Source organism: Arachis ipaensis, chromosome B09 (assembly GCF_000816755.2).
Source record: "Arachis ipaensis cultivar K30076 chromosome B09, Araip1.1, whole genome shotgun sequence".
In the NCBI taxonomy this organism is placed as follows: Eukaryota; Viridiplantae; Streptophyta; class Magnoliopsida; order Fabales; family Fabaceae; genus Arachis; species Arachis ipaensis.
This window is the reverse complement of record NC_029793.2, coordinates 89,009,851-89,015,477: the sequence shown is the minus strand read 5'-3', so window position 1 is coordinate 89,015,477 and position 5,627 is coordinate 89,009,851. Positions and strand designations below refer to the sequence as shown.

Genomic DNA, 5,627 nt, shown 5'->3' with positions numbered 1-5,627 from the left:
ATATCATGTCTCAAAGCGGCTCTTTAGATAAGCTTTCAATCAATACTCCTAAACCAGTTGGTTTTAAGGTATTAGGTGTTAAATTTATTAAAATAGTTATGAACAGAAAACTACCTCGGGTTGGGTTGCCTCCCAACAAGCGCTCTTTTATTGTCACTAGCTTGACATCCTTCACTCTGTGCTCACGGAAGTTGAGGCTTCTGTTGCCTCATGTTTCCTCCTCTTGCTATGGGCTTCCTTCCCTATATTTCTCTTTCCATAGCCTTCTTATTTTCCTCCATGACTCTCTTTTCTTTCAACACAGTATCCTTTTCATGGCTCTTTGGGTTCAGAGTCCCCTTTTTCTCACCCAATTCAGCAAGGTTTTGCACTAGTTGTTCCACCTGCCTTTCAAGTCTTCTGAGTGAAGCCTCCTGATTCTTGCTTATCATCTCTTGATGCTTCTTTATTTCTTCCCGCTCTATTGCCATCATTTCTTGAATTTTTATGGACCTCTTCATCAACATTTCTAGAATATAGATCCTTTGAAAGGTTGGAAGTGGTTGTGGCAACTGTGGTGGTTGATGAAGGTCATTTTGAGTGAATGGTGAGGTAGGACGGGATTGGAAGTGTGTGTGATTGTTGTTGTGGGGGGTGTGTTTTAAGTTGATTTTTGAAATTGGGATTGTTGCAGTTGAAGTCCCTTGGTCTTTGGTTTTGGTTCTCAACCCCCTCCCATTAGAATGAGTTCTCCAAGGTGGATTGTACACATCATTCTGAGGCCTGTTCTGGAGCATGCTAGAGTGATTGCTTGGGGCTTGTAGTTGCTCATAGCTTTGTTGCTCTCGGTTAATGGCCCCAAAGCTTTGTTCAACTTGATTACACCCATATGAGCTTTGGGTTAGGTTGTATGTATGTACTACAGCATGTCTCAACTCAATGATTTTTTTAGCCATCATATCTAATTGTTGTAGAGTCTGCTGATGCATCTGCTTGTTTTGGCTTATTACTGCACGAGCACCTTCAATTTCTTTCTCTAATGGATGCACTTCTGTCTCTTGCTTAACAACTCTTTGTGATGGGTTAAATTTGACTAGGAGTCCATTCATCAGTTCTTCCCATCTGATAATGCTTCCTTGTGGAAAAGCTTCAAACCATTGGGCAACATCATTCATGGCTATGGATAGTTGCTTCGAACTATGGGTTATATTATCATCCAAGGTGGGGGTATTACTTTCATGATTGCTAGAATTTGTTGAGTTCCCTTCCATGATCTGCACAGTCACAACCAATTCAAGTGAAGATAGAGCATATTCAGACCAGGATATGATTGAAGGATCAGTTGACACAAAGTATCAAACAGTTGGCGGGTTAGTCAAAAATTAAAGAAAAAGTGCTTGATCTAAATCACCACCTCACTTAATCATTGTTAATCTAATCAATCCCCGGCAACGGCGCCAAAAACTTGATGAGTTATTTTGGATGAAAAATAAATCTCTCCCAAAACACACAAACATAACCGGCAAGTGTACCGGGTCGTATCAAGTAATAAAAACTCACGGGAGTGAGGTCGATCCCACAGGGATTGAAGGATTGAGCAATTTTAGTTTAGTGGTTGATTTAGTCAAGCGAATCAAGATTTGGTTGATGGTTTTGTGACTTTAAAAGGAAAGCTCCCCGAATAACTTGAATTCTATCCTATTTATACACTTTCAAAAATGATCTTCAAGCCTTGAGTTGGGCCTTTGCTCTTGGTGGAATTGGGTTGAAAGAGGCCTTTGTTGATTGCTCTTGAAGTTTGGAGAAGAACTGAAGTGAACCAATTGAATCGGTTTTGAGGTTAGCAAGAGTTGGACCAAAAGTTTGAGCCAAAGTTAGGGGTCTAACTTTGGCTCCAACTTTTCATAGCAGACAACACATTTTTCTGGTATGGACGTTGGTGCCAATGTTAGGGGTCTAACTTTGACCCTAACGTTGGCCTTGTCTAGTGCTAGTGGCGCCAACGTTAGCCTCCAAGTTAGGGGGCTAACGTTGGCGCAAGCGTGGGATGGCCAGGGAGGAAATTTCAAGTTCCAACGTTAGCCTCCAAGTTAGGGGGCTAACGTTGGCGCAAGCGTGGGATGGCCAGGGAGGAAATTTCAAGTTCCAACGTTAGCCTCCAAGTTAGGGGGCTAACGTTGGGGCTAACTTCTTGCTTCCTGGTTCAATTTCACTTATTCCATTGTCCTCTCTTCACTCCTAGCCATTCCTCTTTGCTTCAACCTTTCTCCAAGCTTTCTTCACCTATCATTAATCAACCAAACTCATCAAATCTATGCTCAAAATCATGAGATATTCATTCTTTCATAATATGCAACAAATATAGCATAAAACCTCATGAAATGGCATCAATTCATATATGGTTGGTTCAATCAACGAAAACATGAAAATCTACTCAATTGGCTTGCTTGTAGCTCAAGAAAGTGCATCATTCTAATGAAAACGAAAGAAAAAGACTAGTTAAAATAGGCTAAGATGACTCGTCATCATGCACGTGTCAGGGACGCGTACGCATGATGGGGCTTGTGCTTCTGGTATAATTCCAGCCCCACACCATCATAACTCTCTGGCCATACACCCATTTACGCCGATTTGCAGGGTCACGCATACGCGTGGACTGGTAAAATCGCAAGTGATGCACACGCGTGAGGGACGCGTACGCGTGGTCCTGCTTGTGCGCATCGCACGCGACCAGCACCACTCCTGCCCAACTCTTTGTTCAATTCTTATTTTTCTCGCACGCACATATGACGCGTACGCGTCAGCGACGCTTGCGCGTCGAGTGCTTCTTTTTTTTAATGCAGAATACAAAATACAAAATACAGAATGCAGATGATATGCAGAATTTATGGCTGAATACTGATGACTTGCATCATCTACCTTTCCTTCTTGCATAAAGAAGACCATAAAAGAGCATAAATCTCATTTGATCAGTACAATTCATGCATTATTTGATGAATATTATGGTACACTACTTTGAGATGAGTTGTGCTGAATTTCAGGTGAAAAAGGCATCAAAAATGGGTAGAAGACAAACAAGAAGTTGGACGTGTGAAACTAGCGTGCCACTTGGGAGCAAACGCCACAAAAATGCACTAGCGTGGCACGCCAGGAGCTGGGCTTGGAAAATCAGTACTAAATTCCAGAGGGGAGATCCAAGCATGCATGTGGGCGTGGCACGCCAGGGACTGGGCGTGGCACGCTAATACAAAATTCCAGAGAGCTACAATGGAGGACACAAAAGGGGTGTGGCACGCCAGGTTGGGCGTGGCACGCCTGACCCATCAACTACTATGGGCGTGCCACTTGAGCAAAGGGGCGTGGCACGCCAACTCACCATTCCAAGAAGAACCTCCACTATGGCGTGCCACTTGGTATCGAAGGCGTGGCACGCCAGCTCTAAGAAGTCACTTGGGCGTGCCACTTGAGAACCCAGGCGTCGCACGCCAAGCTTGAAGAGTTCACAATCCATGGGCGTGGCACTTGAACAGCATGGCGTGGCACGCTGGTACAATAATCCAGAGAAGGGGATGAAGGCAATTGAAGACTGGGCGTGCCACTTGAAGTCGAAGGCGTGGCACACCAACCTCTCACCCTCACTTAGGCGTGCCACTTGAGCAACCAGGCGTGGCACGCCAATGCACAAAGGTAACAAAAGCAAGGACTGGGCGTGCCACTTGGTATCGAAGGCGTGGCACGCCAACCCAAGCATGTCACTATGGCGTGCCACTTGAAGGCTGAGGCGTGGCACGCCAACTACTGGAACCAAGACAAGATCATGGGCGTGGCACGCCAACCTTTAGGCGTGGCACGCTGGTATAAGTTTCTAGAGAGGATGAAGGAGGTCAATTACATGGGGCGTGCCACTTGGTATCAAAGGCGTGGCACGCCACTCACTATTCTTCACTTAGGCATGCCACTTGAGTCCCAGGCGTGGCACGCCAGTGTCATTCAGAGAGCAAAGAAGCATTGGGGTGTGCCACTTAAGTTCATGGCGTGGCACGCCAAACAGAGGAACCACTCACTCACAAAGGGGAATGGCACGCCAGACCCTAGGCGTGCCACACTAGTTCAACTTTCCAGAGAAGCCTAGCCAAGCATAGAGCAAGGGCGTGGCACGTCAGACCATGGGCGTGGCACGCTAGTTCAAGTTTTCAGAGGCAAAGAGAAGTGAAAAAGGCAAAGGGCGTGCCACTTGAGTTCGAAGGTGTGGCACGCCAACACAAGAATTCCACTATGGCGTGCCACTTGAGTTCGAAGGCGTGGCACGCCAAGGTTGATAGAGAGATGAGTGTGCCACTTGAAGGATTGGGCGTGGCACGCCAAGCCAGAAATGAAGGGCACGTGACACGCCAGTAAAGCGCCAGCCACACGCCAGCTGAGAAGTCACGCTTATTGAGTGTTTTCTTTTCCCTCCAAAATGTAATTTTTCTTTTTCACTTTTGTAATTCTTTTATTTTACTAGGAGTAGTATAAATACCCCCAAGGAGTACTGAAGAAGGGGGTTAAGCAGTCAGTTTTAGATCTACTTTTACACTTCACTTTTGAGTACTTTTTGAGCTATGAGTAGCTAACTTCCCTCTCATTGAGAGAAGGAGCTCTGTTGTACTTGATGGATTGATAATAGTGAAATTCTTCTTCTCTTCATCTTCTCTTTGATTTGCTAGAAGGAATTTCGTTCTTAATGCTTAGCATTCAATTATCTTGGGAAAGAGATTGAATGCAATTGGGTTTCATTGGAACCTTGGGAAAGGAAACATGAAACCATGCTTGAAATCCCTTCTCACACTTGAGTAGAATCTGGGTTTTGGTGTTTGGATATGTGATGAGCGGATAATTTATACGCTTTTTGGCATTGTTTTTAGTATGTTTTTAGTAGGATCTAGTTACTTTTAGGGATGTTTTCATTAGTTTTTATGTTAAATTCACATTTCTGGACTTTACTATGAGTTTGTGTGTTTTTTTGTGATTTCAGGTATTTTCTGGCTGAAATTGAGGGACTTGAGCAGAAATCAGATTCAGAGGTTGAAGAAGGACTGCTGATGCTGTTGGATTCTGACCTTCCTGCACTCAAAGTGGATTTTCTGGAGCTACAGAACTCGAAATGGCGCGCTTCCAATTGCGTTGGAAAGTAGACATCCAGTGCTTTCCAGAAATATATAATAGTCCATACTTTCGCTAAGAATAGATGACGTAAACTGGAGTTCAATGCCAGCTTTCTACCCAAATCTGGCGTCCAGCGCCAGAAAAGGAGCCAAAACCAGAGCTGAACGCCCAAACTGGCACAAAAGCTGGCGTTCAACTCCAAGAAGGATCTCTACACGTGCAACACTCAGGCTCAGCCCAAACACACACCAAGTGGGCCCCAAAAGTGGATTTATGCATCAATTACTTACTCATGTAAACCCTAGTAGCTAGTTTATTATAAATAGGACCTTTTACTATTGTATTAGACATCTTTTGAACCATCTTTGATCAGTGAAAACCATCTTTGGACGTCTGGTTCTTAGATTAGGGGGCTGGCCATCTCGGCCATGCCTGGACCTTCACTTATGTATTTTCATACGGTAGAGTTTCTACACTCCATAGATTAAGGTGTGGAGCTCTGC

The 5,627-nt window shown here is 44.5% G+C and overlaps 1 long non-coding RNA gene across 1 annotated transcript in view; it reads right to left on the bottom strand.

Annotated features, from left to right (window-relative positions):
- The window catches only part of LOC110267166, a 19,405-nt gene extending 15,479 nt beyond the window's left edge, over positions 1-3,926 (bottom strand). The window contains exon 1 of the long non-coding RNA XR_002354524.1: positions 3,916-3,926. This is a non-coding gene — a long non-coding RNA (uncharacterized LOC110267166). The remainder of the gene's footprint in view (positions 1-3,915) is intronic.